Source organism: Leucopleurus acutus, assembly GCF_964270905.1.
Source record: "Leucopleurus acutus genome assembly, chromosome: 15".
Taxonomy (NCBI): Eukaryota; Metazoa; Chordata; class Mammalia; order Artiodactyla; family Delphinidae; genus Leucopleurus; species Leucopleurus acutus.
In genome coordinates this window covers 56,429,353-56,448,332 of record NC_139157.1, presented here as the reverse complement: position 1 = coordinate 56,448,332, position 18,980 = coordinate 56,429,353, and the positions used below count along the sequence as shown (strand labels likewise).

General features: G+C 32.3%; 1 protein-coding gene across 3 annotated transcripts in view; it reads left to right on the top strand.

Annotated features, from left to right (window-relative positions):
• GRIK2 (glutamate ionotropic receptor kainate type subunit 2) overlaps positions 1-18,980 on the top strand; it is a gene marked incomplete at both ends in the record, with an annotated part of 633,053 nt that overhangs the window by 108,138 nt on the left and 505,935 nt on the right. The window lies entirely within an intron of this gene.

Below are 18,980 nucleotides of genomic sequence, written 5' to 3'. Positions count from 1 at the left end.
AAAGGAATTATCAGAGAAAATGATCAACATATGTGTAAATATAAACAATCATGGGTTGCATAAAATAGTAATGAAGTCTAATTTGTAAAGCTATAAACAAGAACTAAAATACTAGGCAAAAGTAGCATATAGGTCTGAGGAATAGTGACTGAAATTAAAGTATCTATTATCTTTGTATTCTTTTGATTAAAATTACATTATGTTGATTATTATGCTGTAATTTCTAAGGTAATCATGAAAATAATAGAAATCAGTATATAGGGAAAAGTGGACAGAGTGGATCTACAGGGACAAGCAGACATCCAGCCAAGGAGCTTGAGGAGATTTCAGTCCTTGCCTGTGCAAGAACATATTCTTTAAAAGTATGTATATTAGAAGCTCTGAGGTTTAGAAACTTTATCTTATACCTTATAAATATACCTTATAAATATATATATATATATACCTTATAAATATATATATACACATATATAAAAAATAAAATTATCTGTTATTTCTTTATTTAGAGATTGTCAATATTCTGATTTACCCTCTTCAGGCCTTTTTCTATTTTATCTATTATATAACTTACAATATATAAACATATTAATATATTTTTATATGCTATATGTTATATAATCTATTATGTAGATATCTACCACCTACACACCTACCTACCTACATACCTTTTATCTAAATTCCCATTTATTAATTGTATAATTCAGCCTTTAAGATGCAGTTAATATTGGATTGGTTTCCGTGCATTATGCAAAGTTCATTGACTTCCCCAGAGTGTTTGAATCTTAGACACATGTGCATCTCTGATTATTTTCTTATGACAAATATCTTAATATGGAATTATTTCATAAAAGTTTAGGAATGTTTTTAAGGCTTCTCATTCACATTGCCAGTTTACTATAAATGTTGTAACAGTTCATATCTTAAACAGAGTATATGGGAAGATACATTTCACTTACTAACACTGGGTGCTGTTATACAAAAACATTTTTTTCACACATTTTTCTTTTTTTAAAATAATTAATTAATTAATTAATTTTTATTTTTGGCTGTGTTGGGTCTTCGTTTCTGTGCGAGGGCTTTCTCTAGTTGCGGCAAGCGGGGGCCCCTCTTCGTCGCAGTGCGCGGGCCTCTCACTATTGCGGCCTCTCTCGTTGCAGAGCATAGGCTCCAGATGCGCAGGCTCAGTAGTTGTGGCTCACGGGCCTAGTTGCTCCGCGGCATGTGGGATCTTCCCAGGGATCTTCCCAGACCAGGGTTCGAACCCGTGTCCCCTGCATTGGCAGGCAGATTCTCAACCACTGTGCCAGCAGGGAAGCCCCATATCATATTTTTATAAGTAAATATTTTTACTGATGTATTTTCTCTCCTAAATCATATACTGACTTAGAGGGAAAACAGGCTGAGAAAGGAAAAATGTGTGTTGGTATTTTGTATATCTAGACTTTTCTAAGGGGAAAAATAAAATAATTAAATGTCTGCATAGCCAAAAATATTCAACCTGAAAATAAAGCCTTTTTTTGGAGCAGTGTTGTGACAGTGCCTATGATTTACTTTGGAAGTGTGCCCATAACTCCCCTTAGTAATAATGAAAGTTAATGACATGCCTTATGGGATCAGACAATGGTCTTTAATATTTGTAGCTACTTGCTGGGGTAGAAGCTATTCTGTATTGTCAGTGGGTGTCAGTTTGTAATTACAAATTGCACAAACACTATACACGGTATGTATTTTGCCAACAAGGATTAACTTGGCATCTAGAAAAATGCTTCTTTTCAGTGCCTAAGAAAAACAAAATCTGTGCCTTTTAAAGTAACACAGTTTGGAGAATAACTAAACACATCAAATATAATTTATCAGTTTTACATTAAATGAAGAAGTATGTGTTTTCAGATTTTTCTTTTTTAAGTTTTAAGTGATCACTTACTAACATTAGTCCCCAAATAATGAGTTAGAGTGCACTTTCAATTTAATAAAAAGTCTGTACCTATCCTGAGCTTGAAGGTCACTTACATTTTGGGCCTCTATCTATCTATCTATCTATATATCTATCTAGTTCACTCCGTTTAGCTGATAACATAAGGATTTAAAGAGAGATTGATCAAATAAACCTTTGAAATAGCTTCAATCATGGCGTAAGAAATAGCTTTGTTACTTGATGGCCCCTGGTTTTATGTTTGGTAAAAGGGATTAAGTAGGGTAAAATGTTTTTAAAGTAAACAACACAATTTTCAAGAGGTTAGATGGATCTAACTGCCCTTTTCACTCACTGATTCAGCCACTCCTGGCTTCTCAAATATACTAAATTCCTTTTCACTTCAAGGCTTTCCTATGTGCTGCTTTCTTCTTAGTGTGTTTTCTTTTATTCACTCTCCTTTTTATTCTCCAGTAATTTGCTTGTTTGAGTGAGCCAGTTTAAGAAAGCTATCCCTCCTGTTCTTTCTCCTCATACCCTCCTTTTTCTTCTTCCTTCCGAGACGTTACCACAACTTGGGATTCCATATTCATCTTCCATTTGCTTATTCAGTTTGTGCCTCCTGCATTAGATGATAAGCTCCGCAGTGTCAGAAATCGTCTAACTTTTTAACCATCTGTTTTCAATGCTTGCCGTAGTGCCAGCCACATAGTAAATGCTCAATAAATACTTTGTTGACTTAATGTAAAATGAATGATCAAACAAATGAATCAGAAGTATGTAAATTTGGGGGGTTGATTCTATTCACTTTTTATTGAGCTTTGTTGAAATATGACGTTTTACACCTTTGGGTTTCACATTTTAAAATGGGGTAATAACATTTTTGTTCCACCAGATGGGAGTATGAAGTTGAAAAGAATGCTGAACCTATTATTGCTTATTCTTTTTTACGTACCTAATATCATAAAATTTCATACTTAGTAGTAAAGATTTATTCCTTATCTAAAAGTTCCATATGTTCACATTCATACCGGATTTAAAGTTAACTTCATATTCTCCATTTTAAAAACGTTATGAAATTTTACTTTAAAATTAGAAATAGAAATTTATGGCTAAAATGTTCTAACTTACACTAATTGAATGTTCCAATTTAAATGTTAGTTATTTTTATTAATAAGCACTGTTATAAACACTGTAAAGATGGGATGTGTTTGCAAAAGACTTTGATATATGATGATAAAGTTTGCTTTAGAAAAAGATGGTAGTATTTGAAATAGCAATACTATTTTCTTTCACTTACCAAATGCAAACATCTTGCTCAATTTAAAGTAAAATATTCTATTTTCTTTAGTAAACTTTACACTTTTTATTGATATGTTAGTACATTTTATAGCTGTTATAATATGAAGGCTCTATTTATTTTAGAACATTCAATTTTGTAGCAAATAAAGCTTAGGATTGTATTGGTTTATAAAAGTGGCAATGATATTTAAGTACATTTTAATGTACTTTGATTTCGTGATTCCTTTAAGTTTCCTCCTTTATTTTTATGTTTTCCTTTTTTATTTCTTTCTGGAGAAAATTGGTGAATTTCACATAAATGTATTGTTTATTTGATAATTCTTCTCATATATGCCACTAAAATCTGTTGTTTTCAAATTGGACTATTTTCTTGATGCTTACAGGTTTACAGCCATAGTATAAGGTGTATACTCTATATTAAGATCCATTAGGGTGGGAACTGTGTTGCAAAGACTAAGACAGTGCTTGGCACTTACTTTGTGCTCAGTGAATGTTTATTTCCTTCCTTAATTAATTGATGAAGGGACAAAGTGAACTGATACTTCCTTTAAGTAGCAGGGAAGGATCAGATTGAGTATTCTAGGTTTTCATGAACCCTGTGAAGTGAAATAATTTTACCTAGGAACTAATCTATAATATGTAATGGTAGATTCTGGATTAAAGACCTTAAAGAAATTCGATCCTCTATCAAACTGTCAGTATTGATTATATTCATAGAAAGAGTTGTGGTTTTTTTCAAGAAAGCCAATTATCATTGCATATTGAATTTTTAAAAATCGAATAAGTCCAGGGATTCTAAATTCTCAACTAAGTGTAGGTCTGTTACTATAATGATAAATTGGAATTTATGAGTCAAAGATATATTGGATTTACATAGGGATTTGTTTTTCTTAATCTTTATTTGTATTGCTGAGATTTGGAGTGATCTGAGTTTTCTAGGCAACTTCATTGTTTTTATATAGAACTAAATTTGTTGGAACAGACAACTGACTAACTTTTAGGTTAATGCGACTTTGCAAAAAACTACTTTTGGGGAATGGTTTTCAACCTGATCGTGATGAATTTTAAGATATTGATGGAATTTCCTCTGCCTAATTCTGAATGAATTTAAATGGATAAACTAGATGTTAGAAAAAATACAAATTTTTTTTCTTAATAGTACTCTTATCCTACATGATTGATGAGAAGAAAGTAAATACGAAAACACATCTCTGAAACACTAAAATATATTTTTGAAAACCGTTGTCCCTCAGAGACTTTTATTCATATTTCTTGGCATTCATGTTATTGGTTATTTATATTAGTGATTCATTCTGCATATTTTAGTAATGTAGTATCGTTTTTAGTATCCAAAACCAGGGTTTGGATCCTGATTCAACTCTGTGACTGAGTCAGGTTGAATATATTTGTAAATTGAGTACAACAGTATCTACTTTCAGGGTTTTAATGTAGAATGATACAAGGTATGTCAGATGTTTAGATCACTGCCTGGTGAGGTACTTGCTTGATAAATTCTAGTTATTGTTATCAATACTTTACAGGCTCTGACAACTTTTCTATCTTGTTCTTTTATCAAAAAAATGGAGATTGTTGTATATCTTGAGATAACTATGAAGTTGAGTTGCCTTTTCAATATTAACAGGAATGTTTTCTTAGCTTAAGGACCAATTCTCTTGACACTCATGTAAGTACAGATTTAAAGGTAAACAAAACTTCCAGAAAAGATTCAGGATCATAAAAAGCATCTTGAATAAAAGAAGGGTCTGGGAAAAATCTCAAGCACTTCAATCTGTATTTCAGCATTAATATGTGATTCTATGTAAATATATTTGGAAGTGGATTTAAAAAAAAAATTCCATTAAATAGGGAGGACTACTTTTCTAGACATCTGTTTTTAAATAATTTTCAAAACTGACTAGGGAACCTGAGAATTGAAGGCAGTTTCATTTTTTTATAGACTATGCCATTAATTAAAACTTCAGAGATCAGTTAATATTATGCATATAATATAAGGTTTGAAATCATTATAGTAAGCAATGATTTTTATCTAATTACTTGTACCAGTTATCTTGCTTGTAATTTTAGATTGCATAATTACTGCACAGATACTTCAGTGGCAACATATGTCACATTTATCTACTCAGTGATCACACTTCATTGTGTCTAGACATGTTCTGATGGGCCTTACATTCAAATTGACAAGTGAGGCATTTACCAGTCAGTATGTCCTATAGATTCTACACCTGACTTACTCGACTGTACTTTTTTAAAAGCAGCGAAGTCTGTAGAAGGAACTAGATTAACCTCATTTGAAACCTGGCTCTAATGCTTACTAGCAGTGTGACCTTGGGAAAGTTCCTTAGCATCTCTGAATTTTAGTTTCCTCATCTATAATATCGTGATAATAATTAATACAACAATGATCTTGTTGCAGAAATTAATGAAATTGATATAGGAAAATAGTCACTCTCAGACACTATTGGCGAGAATATTCATTATTAGAACATATCTGTAGGGCAATTTGACATTACCTATTAAACGTTAAAAGGTACAGTCCCTTTGACCCAGTAATGCCATTTCTTGGAATATATTCTACAGAAATGCATTGGTACAAATAGACTTAGGTACAAAGATGTTTATTAGAACATTATTTATAATCTAACTTTGGAAGTACTTAAATATCCATTATTAGGGAAAAGTTAAATGAATCATGATAGAGTCATGTACCAAAGAAAGTACTGAGATGAAAAAAACTCTGGAATACAAAAAATAAAAAAATATATCACAGGTTGTGAAAAGTATAATATTATTTTTGTAAAAATATGTGTATAAGGATAATATGTAATTATATATCTATATTAATTAATGCAATATGTAATTCCTTCATACTATTATAATTACTTTGAAGATAACTAAAATGATATTTATACAATTATTGATAGTGGTTCCTTTCGCGAGGAGAGTGCTAGGATATCTGAGTGCTGGAGGCTGCTGAATACATTCATATGTAATGTGTGTATTGAAACATTAAAGAGAAAACAGGTAATTACAAAAAGACTTTTTTTAAATGATGTAATTCCTTCTTTTTACTATTTTAAATCCCCTTGCCATCATCCTAGTTCAGGATTTTCATTATTTCACTAGAGATTCTTACTCAAAGTGGGACAGACAGAATACTCTATAGAGTGTAAATAAATTCCGTGTAGGACTTGAAGTCTTTTTCAAGCTATGTTTGCCATCTCCCTCCCTTTCAGCTGGGATGGCTGCTCTAGTGAGGCATAACTCACAGGTGGGACTTATGTGCTGTAGGTGATACTACTCACAGGGGGTGAAGAGGGCTAAGAAAACTAAAACCCAACGTCCAAGCGGAAGGCGCGTAGGAAAAGCCCATAAAGAAGAAGGAGTACACAAAGGATAGGGGAAAGTCTGGAGATGGTAGCATTATTGGAATCTGGGAAAGACCAAATTTTAAGAAGGAAAGCAGTGATCAACCATGTCAAAATCTGTAGGGAAGTCAGATCCATTGGGTACTGAAATGTTTTAAGTATAGAGTGATAATTGTCAACTCTGGTGAGAAAAATTTCAATGGAGGTTGGGGTGTCGGGGGAAAAGTTAGCATCCAGTCCAAAGTAAATTGATAAGTAGGAGGTGAGAACACAGGTATTATAGACTACTCTTTTTCAAGACATCTGGCTATGAATGGGAGGGCGGAGGGGGGAATAAAAGGGAAAAGGCTCTTTGATGTACTCAAGTTTACCAATTTTTGAAGGGTAATATAAGTAATCATTTTTGGTAGACATTCCAACTTCAAATGATTAACTGGAAATCAAATCAGTTCTATTGCTTAGGTATATATTATGTAACTAGCTTTTCTTGGAAGGAGACCAAAGTAGTTATATTCTAATTTTGACATTTTTCTTGACACTTTGCTGAGATGTTTGATGGTCAAAGGGGGTGTTTAGTAACTTATAAATTTCCCAGTTTAAATTTATTGCATTCATGTTTCATGATATAAGTTTTGGAGTGTTCCTCTCCTCTCTCTCCATGACTTGAACAAAACTCCCTATGTGCTTTGACACTCTCCTCAGTGTTTAATTCGTAAAAGTTTGGCTTTGCTTACGGCTTGCTTTCTGTCAAACTCTATGCCTTTTCCCATCCCAGAGTACTAGGCTAGAAGTAGAAGCAGGCAAGATGGTACAGCAGGAGGATGTGGGAGGAGGAAGCAAGGAGAAGATAGGCTTACCTAGAAATACTGTGCGGAGGATATCTGGAAGCCATGAAGAAAGCAACATGTAACATCATGGTTTAACCCAGACTTCCATAAATTATAAAAAAAATTGAGAACCAGATATGTCTAAATACTATTCTCTGTATTTTATAGGTGAACAAACTAGGGATGTGTGTATATAAATATTTATATATATATATAAATATATATATATTTACTGTATACATATATATATATATATAGTAAAATGGGTAATGCATTCTAGATTTCATATTTATCTTTGGTCCCACTCAAGGTATTGTACTGATTCATGGGACAACCCAGGTATTGCATAGTATTTTATGCACTTCCCTGAGACATAGATAAAATACATTTAAAATGTTGTGCTTAGCAAAGGGATCATTTGTTTTGCATAAATATTTCACTCAGTTATAAGGATATGAATCATGTACCAGGTGAATGAATTACATTTCGATGTTTTTGTGTATGTGTGTGATTTAAGACATAACTGTAGAAAACCTGGAAAGACATGACTGTAGAAAAGTAAGAAAAATCTGTTATACCATAATTGAGATTTTATCGCTATAAAAATTTTTAGTAATTTTTTCTTTCAGACTTTTTTTTTTTCATTTGAAATGCCTTTAAACTAAAAGGGTATTTTCTTTTTGTGTTGGTCATACACAGGACAAGAACAACAATATGAATTATACTAGTTTGGTTTTTGTGCCCTGGGCCAGTAGTTGAAAGCCTGGATTTAGCAATTGAATCTTTAGTTAAACAGATATTATATAAAATCCTCTGTTTTGTTGTATGTTGCTTTCACTGTAAATTATTTTAAATCCTTTGTGGAGTTTAGGAGGTTATGCATGAAAAAATAAGGTAAAATCTTATTCTAGCAAGAAGTTGCCTATTAGTTTCATAGTCCAGGATACCCCTTGTGTAAACTGTATATTTCCCACGTACCGTCAGAAATTTGCATGAAAAAAATGTGTCCCATGCAATCATCGTGAGTTGCAGAGAGGAACGAGAAATGATTAGTTTTTGCAATTCAAATGTCATACTTGTTAAGTCAGTATTTTTTGAAATAGGTACACTAGGTGGATATATATTTGTTGTTGTTTGTTTGTTTTAGGGAACAACCTCATTTGATAAAGTGCAGCTCTAAATACTATGTTTATTTAGTCTCTGGTGGATTTGATGTCTTAGATTGCATTATTTTTATCACCCATATTCTGTTAACATACATTTTCATGTTTTATTATCTTTACGAGTTTTCCACTCTGCTTTCATGTCTTCTAGTACCTGGCACATTTTATAGCAAGAGAAGTTCATTTGTTGCTGCCTTTGAAAATGTTGCTTAAACTGATGTCCTTTTCCAATGATTTATGGAAGTTTTTCTATATTAATCAGGGGCTGTAGTCTGGTACTTCCTTATAAAAATGTGAAGAGTGTTTTCATGCCTTGGCTCAGCCTGCTGACCCTCTCTCTCCTTAAACACTTCCATTCTCTGTGACTTCTGAAGTTATTAGCATTAACAGGACACTGAAAATGTGATTGGCCTTATTGTACCAGACACGGAAAACCGAAATAATAATAATACCATTCATATTACATAGACATTTCCTTACTGAATCCACGTGAGTTCCCTCATTTTGTTGATCTAACTTCACAAAGTCCCAAGTGGATTAGTAGCTAATGTAAATACCAATTTAAAGTGAGAAGAAGTAGGGGAGGGAAGGATTGTCAACTTTCACTTCTAAGATAAGACCCTAAAGAAGATTAGACTTATACAGTCTCTTGTACAGACAACTACTTGAAAAACTTAAAAAACAGAAGACTTTATTTTTTGTCTGAAAAGTAGAGAAAAAAGAGTGGCAATCTCTAATCACTCTTTTGATAAAAGATTTTTTTTAAACTAAAATATATTAAAAATAAAATTTAAAAAGTCACCTAAAGGTTTTAAATTAGGGTAGAATATGTTATTAGGAATAGCTTAACAAATTGCCAATTAATAATCAAAATACAAACCTCTTTGAGTATCACTATGTGCCAGGTATTCTTATAGTGCTTTGTGTAAATTAATTTAATGCCCATTTTTGTTCAATGAAACATGTATTTTTCCTACAATTATTCTCATTCTTCAGGTGAGGAGGATAATGCATACCGGGATTCATTACCTTCTCCCTAGTCAGTCACACAGCCATGAAGTGGCAAAGCTGGGGTCCAAGCCTGGGCAGCTGGTCCCAGAGCCCACAGGCTGAATTCCCCTCAGGGCTGCTCTTTAGTTAGGAACACTTTTCCTGGGAATTAGGACTTGGTTCAGAGAGTAGGATTTTTTTTTTTCCCCCAATTGAAAGAAGTTGGCCTAAATGTTTTCTTTTTAAAAAAAATCATATTTTCATATGAAAATTCAAAATCCGTATTCTTCTCATTGCCTTAGTCCTTCAGTGTAACATTAGAAGTATAGAGAATATGTACTGTATGTCTGAATGATTCCAAACATATTTATTTAAAGTGGTGTTAAAAAGAGTTCAAATATAAATATTTCTAAATATGTGATTTTAGAACTGAAATTTTCAACTTTCACTTTTGTATTTAGCTTTATGTATACTAGATGAATATATACTTTAGAAAGATCAGAGTTCCATGAAAATACAATTAAAACCATAATTTACAGATGTCTTCATTTTCATTTTTTGATGGGATAGACTAGTGATTGATAAACCTCAATAGAACTTTTCTTTCTAATTTTGAAAGCAGCTGCGATATTCTTAGCTCCTGATATATTTTAAATGACTAATAGTATCATACACTCTAAGATCTCAAAGTGTACACCTATGTGTATATTTTGTAAGAGCTGTGAATTGGGTAAAGATATGAGGAATATTTTTCAGAAATGAATCTGATATGAAGTACATTTTAGGTTTTCGTACCTAAAATGTTCCTTTCTTAGGTTTTTGTACCTATTTCAAAAAATACTGACTTAACAAGTATGACATTTGAATTGCAATAAACCATTTTACTAGTTCAAGATTTACCTAAATAAGGTTGGAATGATTAATCAATGAAAATCCTCTGTCCTTGGTATCATTAAAATTATATTCACTTGAATTATTCAGACTCCTCTATGTGCAAAGTAGGACAGACAACCATGCAACTTTCCATGAACCTTGGAAGCAGTTAGGACCACTGTATTCCCACGAACTCTTTTGTATATCTAATTAAACATGACTGTTAGGGTCAGTTGTTTTATTTTTTATGGGCTTTGAGAATTTGATTGGACTATTTCGGAATCTCGAAATCATACACTGACTCCTGAAAACTCATTCAGAAAGTCACATTCTTTACATGTATAATGACTTAGTTTGGAAAATATGTTCTTTAAAACCACACATAATAGGTGCTTTAATTAGTGCACTTTGTTTTAATACATTGTGCTGCTCCAAGGAGCAGAAGATGCTCTTGATTAATTTGTTTTAGAGATATAACTTATAGCCTTAGAGACGTATCTATTTGTTGCTTGTGTGCTTAAACAGACCAATGATATTATTCTATTCATATATTAGAAATATTTCCTACTAAAGGTTTCAACAGAATTTTCTTATCAGGGTTAACACCAAGTTTCTTTTGAAATGTCAAAGATTCAGAACTTAGGTTTAAAAAAATATTTTAAAGCTAAAATTGATGAAGATGTATATTTACACAATGGAATATTATTCTCTGGACATAAATATGAATGGATTGCAGCCAAAATAAAGATGAATAATAGAATTATTGGACATTATATGGAATGAAAAATACAAGTTGTAGAGGACTTAGTCCCATTTTTATAATGCTCAAATAGCATCAAAACTAAGCTATGTATTATTTAGTAATACACAAATAGGTGGTGAAATGATATTCAAAAAGGAGGCAAGAAAAATGATAAATGCAAAAATCAGGATAATGCCCCCAGTCGGAAGGCAGAGTTGGGTTTGGGGGGAAGGTAATAACGTCCTAGGGTTTAACTTAATGGTGGGACCACAAGAGTTAGTTTTATAATCATGGTTTGTAACTTATGTAAACATTATTTTGGAACCATCAAATACTACATAATAGAGAAACCTAAAAGACAGTAGTTAATTTTCTGCCTGTTCAACATTGTATTTGCCTTTGAAGAAACTAGTGAAGTGGGAAATTTAGGCAATTAAGTAGTTGTTACGTCTGTATGAGATCAAATCATAGGCTTACTGAACTTTTTTTTTTTTTCAGGTAGGGCATCCTGTCTTAAACCTTCATATTTTGTTCCACTATTTAATCTTCATTTCAAAGGGAAGATCACTTTTGAGCAATTTAAAGCACATAAGAGAAAACTAAATTTCACAAATATTTATTGAGTTCTCACATTACCTGTCAGATGACATTGGATACTGCTGAAGTCCCAGAGTAAGATGTATTTCTCCTCTTCAGGATCTTGAAGTTCAGTAGGGACATGAGACTGGGTGCATCTGACTCTAATTCCAATTAGTACAAATTCTGAGAACACAACGTGTTAGGTAAATTTAAATGAACAGAGTCCTTGAGAATACTTCATCTCTTAAGAAAATGTGAATAAAGCATTATATCAGAGCTTGTGTAGAAAAACATGAGACTTTAATTTTGTCTACTCTTTTTGCTTTATTTCATAACCTTATATATTCTTCATCCTTAGGAATTTCTTTTTTTAAGTTATTAAAGAGTTAAAAAGGTTATTAAAACTTAATAAGTTTTAAGTTAGTAAAGGCAGCTGTCTCATTTCCATGAAATACTGAGATATAGCTATTCCAAAGGTATATTTATATCAGAGACTGTTGGCCTGGATGACATTATAATTTATTTTTATTTAATAAGTCCTTTCCCTTATTACAAGGGAAATAGAGGAAAAAAGGAAATGTAATAAGTCTAGGAATCAGTTTGATATGCTGAAAATAGCATAAAGACTTAGACAGACTTTGTTTGAATTCCATCTTTGACATTTTCTGTCTGTATGACTTAAGGTAAATTATTTAACTTCCCCAAGCCTCAATTTCTTCACCAGCAGAATGGGGTTGATAATACCTCCCAGTCACAGCTGTGAGGATTAAATTTTATGATGTATAGAAAGCACCTAACCAACCTGACCACAGCGGCTGTTATTTGTTTATAACCACTGTAATGCTGGATAGGATTAAGGCCCTTTAAAGATAAGGCCTTCAGTGTATGCAAATTGGATTTTTTAAAACACTGAACCATTAATTCCCTAGTTCTAGAACACTGTATGCCCTGAGTGACTGAATTCATAAGTGAATTAACCATTAAAGTTGCAAGTCGAGGATGTTTGAAGAGTACTTTCTAATTTAGCTACCAGCAAATATCTTTTTAAACAAAAATGTGCCGTTATCTTTCTGCCCTGAACTGAAAGCTTAGGAAGAAGTTATGGAGAAGCTCAGACTACCTTGTCTCTGCAGCCTGGGATGGAATGGGGCACAGAAGGTAAATGATCCCTGTAGAGGGTGAAGAATCTGGGAGACTTTCCATCTGCCTCTGAATTAGATATTAACCTTGGCTTCGTTATTTATTTTGAAGTCCTGCCTGTAAATTCCAAAATATCAAGGGTATTTATAATCAAACAGAAAGAAACACATGCATTCCAAATGATATTTGAATTATTTGCAATTTGGTATTTTCTCCTCTTGCTTTGCCCTCTTAGAATGAATCACTGGAGTTGACTGTAGAAATGTCACTACTGTGTGCACAGCACAGTGCAAAAAATGTAGTTTACATTTCAATCTCTTTCTCCTGTCTATTCTGTTCAACCAACTTTCCAAAAAAGAACCATTCATGAAGTATTTTAAATTTGCAATGCTTTGCTACTTGTTTAGAAATGCTTGCGAATCTCTTCCAAATCTATATTTATATAATTATAATTAACCAGCTAAATTTTCTCTCATAGTATTTTTATTAATTTAGAAATATACATTTAATTCCTATTAAATAAATGACTATCTCAATTTTTAAAGAGGTATAGGTAAACTTATTTCAATAATATTTAAATGTCTTTTTGTTTATACCTTCTTAAATAAAATCAGTACCCATGACCTAGTAATTAGAAGCATGTAAGGCAATTCTGAGTCTTTGTAAGCAAAGGTTTGGAAGGTTTTGATTCTATCAAACATCACTACAAGCGGTTTGGCTCTTTTGAGGTGGGAGAGGGATGGTGAGAGGAAAAGATATTTAAAATAAATTTGGCTTTTTTTTCACAAGTTAAATAATAGTTTATAATTCTAATTACACATTAGTTTGTGACAACGGTTTGCTTCTTTAACAGCAAAATATTTCAGAAGTACTCAGGCAGACCTGAGAATTTTAATCCTAGGTTATTTGGAAAGTAAACATTTAAATATTTTAAAGGAACATTGATGATAGACAAACTTTGATTTCTGTTAAAAAAGTGATTCTGCAATTATCTGAAACTTAGCCAAATGTGCAACAGATATATCTCCTGAAGAGTGGCTTAAATCTTTGCTTTTTGATCCTGCTTTCTAGGAGCAAGGAAGACTCAGCTCACCATTAAGTGGTAGAACTTACAAGTTTGGAGTTATTTTTCTGTTTTCTGCCATACCTTAGCTGAATTTTAGAAATTGTATTAAATTTCATCTCATTGTAAAGGAAACATGATTAGCTGTGGAATTGCTGTATTGACTTACATGATTCCTTTGGGTTTCAAAGATTGCATCTTTAATCCTATGATGTCTTCTGTAGATTACCTATCTTGGCCTGGAGAAAATGGCATTTAGATGTCACCAAGCAATTCATAATCTATGGACTTGTACACATGTATAGAAAAAAATGTATGTTGAAAAGGAACTTTCAACATATTTATCAAGCCATTGGATGCAGTAATATAACACATGATAATATTATTTCATACATGAAGAAACTTGGTACATATATCTAGGCCTCTAGTAGTTAAGAGGCAGGAATATTTAATTCAACTCTAGATTCCAAATAAAATCATGATAGTAAAGTTATTTGGGAGTACAATTAGTATTCGTTCCATAACCTACTAACTTACTACTCAGAGTGTGTTCCATGAACCAACAGCATTGCTATTTCCTTGGAAATAGTTGTTAGAAATTCAGCTTCTCTGGTTCCAACCCAGACTTATTGAATCAGAACCTGCATTTTAACAAGGTCCCCAGCTAATTCATGTCTGCAAAGAAGTTTGAGAAGCACTGGTTTTATAGAGACTTAGTGGTCTTGTGGCACAAAATTGTTACTAAAGAAATGTGAAGATTGTGTAAATGTTGAAAGTATAATTAATATCCACATTAAAATATCTATATTTATAAGTTGTATTGTTTAAAACTGGACAGTTACTTAAGATGGGCTATGTACAAGCTTTTTAAACTGATAGAGTGTGCAATAAAAGAAAGTATTCGTTAATTCAAGGTTGAATACTGGTAAAATTTGAAAAGACAGACTATAAATGATATGAAAATCAATAATAATTGATTTAATAGTCATTCAGTAATAATTCTAGATATGAAAACTAAAACTGTATAGCATGGTACCTATTTGTATTGGTCTATTTTGGGTAAAATTGAAAGGTAAAGCTATATCTAACCTACTGATGAAGTAATGCGAAAAGAAATGGAAACTGCTTGTTGCAGCAACTGAAATTATGTCTAATTTCATCTAATTATATATTTAAGGAAATGAGAATAATGGCTTAGCTGTATATGGAACAAGCAGCAATTGTGCATATAAATAAAAAGTGAACATGGCTAACACTCATGACATGTTAGCCTTTCTGTGCTTTATACAACCCCTGGCATGACAGAGAGCTTTTTCTCAGGTTTAACAGAAATAGTGCTGTGGAGAATTCTGCCCTGGAAGGAGAAAAGGAGGCATATTGTGAAAGGCTGCACCAGGATGGGTGTGATGGTGCTATTCCCAGGCTTCAGGTGGTGGGAATGTAGCTGCAGCAGTTCCAGTCCCATTATCCTCTCAAGCTGCCTTTGTTCCTAGCAAAAGTGTCACTGTGTCCTATTGGCTCACAGTCTTTTTGTTTGGTTAGAAAAGGTCATGGTCTGAGAGATGGGGAGGAGTAGATCTTTAAACAACCACAATAAAATAGGGCTTTGGTCCCCGAGAAAGGTATAATGCATTCCAGGCAGGCAATGAACACAAAATATCCGGTAGAGTAGGACTCAGAAGAATAAAATTATTGACTAAAACATGAGATATTCTGCTTTTTCTAATGCAAATTATGTGGTGACCTCATCAAATCAGCTAATATACTAAGTGGAAACATTACAGCGAACTTGTAGGAATTTTTATAAACATCCAGTTACGTGGGCTTTAGAAAAGTTGCTCTGGCACCAGAGTAGCTTATGGGGCTGAGAATACTGATTATGATTACCTTACAACAATAGGAGTACTTTAAGAATTTATATATCATCAAAAGCCCTCTATTCAAGTAAGAGTTTAATCATTAGAGTTTAATTTGTAGTGAGTCTCATACATTTGTGCAATATAATGGGGAAAGTACTAGATAAAGATTTATTACATGACCTGGCTTCTTGACCTTTAACTAGCAAGTTACTTGGTTTCTGCTCCCTTATTTGTTAAGTGAAACTTTGGGGAAGATATTTAAGATCCCTTCCAATTCTGTAAAACTTATGATAAAATTGTTTGAAGCAGCACAAATAAAATTAATATCAAGTACAGTAAAATTCCCTTTATATAGAGAAATACAAATGCAATCATTATTTAATGTTTATTTAAAATGTAGATGTATAGCATAGCTCAATGTATTAAGCATTTTTGACTCCCAAGAAGTTTATAAAATATATACACTTTCTAATAATTGAAATTTATCATTAGAAAGACATAAATCTAAGAAAATAACAGATTATTTTCTCAAGTTTTCTCTGCTAGGAAATTAGCAAAATTCAATTAGAAAATGGCGGTACTCATTTCTAAGACTATTTTTCCTAACAGTTATGTGGTGAAATAACTTTGAGATATTTTAAAGTAACCTTACTTATGATTGGCATATACATTGGTTTAAAATGATTAGTTTGAAAATGTACTGAATTTTTAATGAAACCACCTCTGATCAAGTATTGGATTAGTAGCATAATTCTTGACATTTTAGACAAAAATAGAACAGAGAAGTATAAACACTAATTATTGGTTGAATAGTAAAGTGGAACTGGGTAACTACCCAAGGAAAGCAGTCTATAAAAAGTCAGGCCCTAAAAGTGTCATTTGCTAAAGCCGTGGTTCCTAAAATTTTTTTGTTGAATACGTTTATTTGTAAAAAATACACATATACATATATGCATACATAAAATATCTTTAGGATATAATTCTATTTATTAATGAGTAATATATACATGTCCTATATTATGTACATTGTAAAATATGCAAGGTAGAAATTTAAAAGGATAATGATGAAATAACTGATATTTTTAAAAGAATGTATTACTTTAATTCATGATATACACATTTTTTGTTATGACTAAAATACAGAAATGGAATAATGCTAACGTTTTTGTGAAGCAATGCAATAGAATATGAATCATTATTTTTAGAAATTTAACTGTGAAGTACAGGAATTGAAAGTCTAGTTGTAAAGTTTGGTTTATTGGTTTTAATAAACCAATCAATATTATTATTGATAAATATTATTATTATTAATAAACCAATAAACTATCATAACTGAAAAATGATTCCTCATAAAGATATATAGATCCAAATGAAGAAAGAAAATTGTTGGCCAAAAATTATACCAAGGTTTTTTTTATTGAAATCCAGTTGATGAATTTCTATCTCAATTGAAGTCAATAAGTTGTTCTTATAAACTAATTACAGGGTGTTAGATTTATATATTCTTAACAACCTGGTTTAAAATCCTGTGAAACATGTCATACAATGAAGATATTTCTAAACATCTACTTTTACTACCTTCTCTTCCTAGTAATAACTTTTTTCAATAAACAACTGTTTTTTCATTTGGCCATAATCTAATCAGCAAACGTCTGCCTGGCACAGATGACATTTATGGTCACCCTCATCTCAAAACAAAGTATTATAAATATTCATTATGTTTTAAAAGTCTTTTTCTCAAATAATTAATTGCTTTGACAACATCCTGTCACACTTGGAAAACTTCTGGCTTCAAATTCCTTGTCATAATATTTTGCCTGTGATTAATGTAAACAATGACTTTATGTGTGCTGCTATTGCTGTATCCTAGGTTTGCTTTTTTTTTAATTCTAGGCAGACTTACGCCCTGTCATTTGTTAAACAGTCTTTTCATAGAATATTATCTTTTAAGGAGCTCATCTATTGTTAAGATTATAAATTCTCTAATGCAACTTTCTCTTAATGGTTAATAATAGAAAGTAGAACATGTATTTTATTGAAACAATCTAACTAATACCCCAATCTGAGACATGTTAGAGACACTTATGTTTGAGTCTGCTGTGTAGCAATCCTACCACTTAAAAAAGAATGAAAGTGGTGACAATGGAATAGAGGTCTTTTTCAGTGGAACAAGATCACGATGGTAAATTATACTCTAACAAGGATCCACAATATAGAAATGTGTAAAGCAATGATCACATTGCTTTTTCAGTGTTTTTTTTTTTTTTTTTTTTTTTTTTTTTTTTTTTGAGAATAAAGTAAGACAGCTCTTTTGGGTAGATTCACAGAAACATGGAAATTTTGAAATGACATATATAATTTTTGAAGACATCTTGAAATTTTAGTTCCTGAAAAAGATGAAACAGGAAATGTTTTCTTAATAGTACACTGATCCCTTATAGTTTAAATAACCTGAAAGGAGGCTGTCTATATTTTATATGCTGTTCATTTACATGCATATAGCTATAATTAAATATAGACTTCCTTAGTTTCAGTTAGAAATTTGGCTGCCTTCCCAGCAAAAGGCAAGTATATGAAACTGAATTTCCTCATCTGTTTAAACAAGTTGGCCTTCTCAACCCTTAAAATATATACGTATATATTTCAACGATAACACATCTTTTTACTATATTTGATAAATTTACAGTCAGAAAAACAATCTGTGTTTTGACTCTGGTGATTAATAATATGTAGTCTTGTGTTCTAAGCTAGACTTTTTTGCAACAAATGGGCCAAATTCTCAGGTCACTATATAAGCAATGGTCAATTGATTCTTTTTCTGGAGTACATATTCTGTACCCTGCCCTTTCTTATTTTTTTTAAAAATTCATTAATTAACTTATTTATTTTTGGCAGCGTTGGGTCTTCATTGCTGCACGCGGGCTTTCTCTAGCTGCGGCGAGCGGGGGCTACTCTTCGTTGCGATGCGCAGGCTTCTCGTCGCGGTGGCTTCTCTTGTTGCGGAGCACGGGCTTGAGGCACGCGGGCTTCAGTAGTTGTGGCTCGTGAGCTCTAGAGTGCAGGCTCAGTAGTTGTGGCACACGGGCTTAGTTGCTCCACAGCATGTGGGGTCTTCCTGGACCAGGGATCGAACCCGTGTCCCCT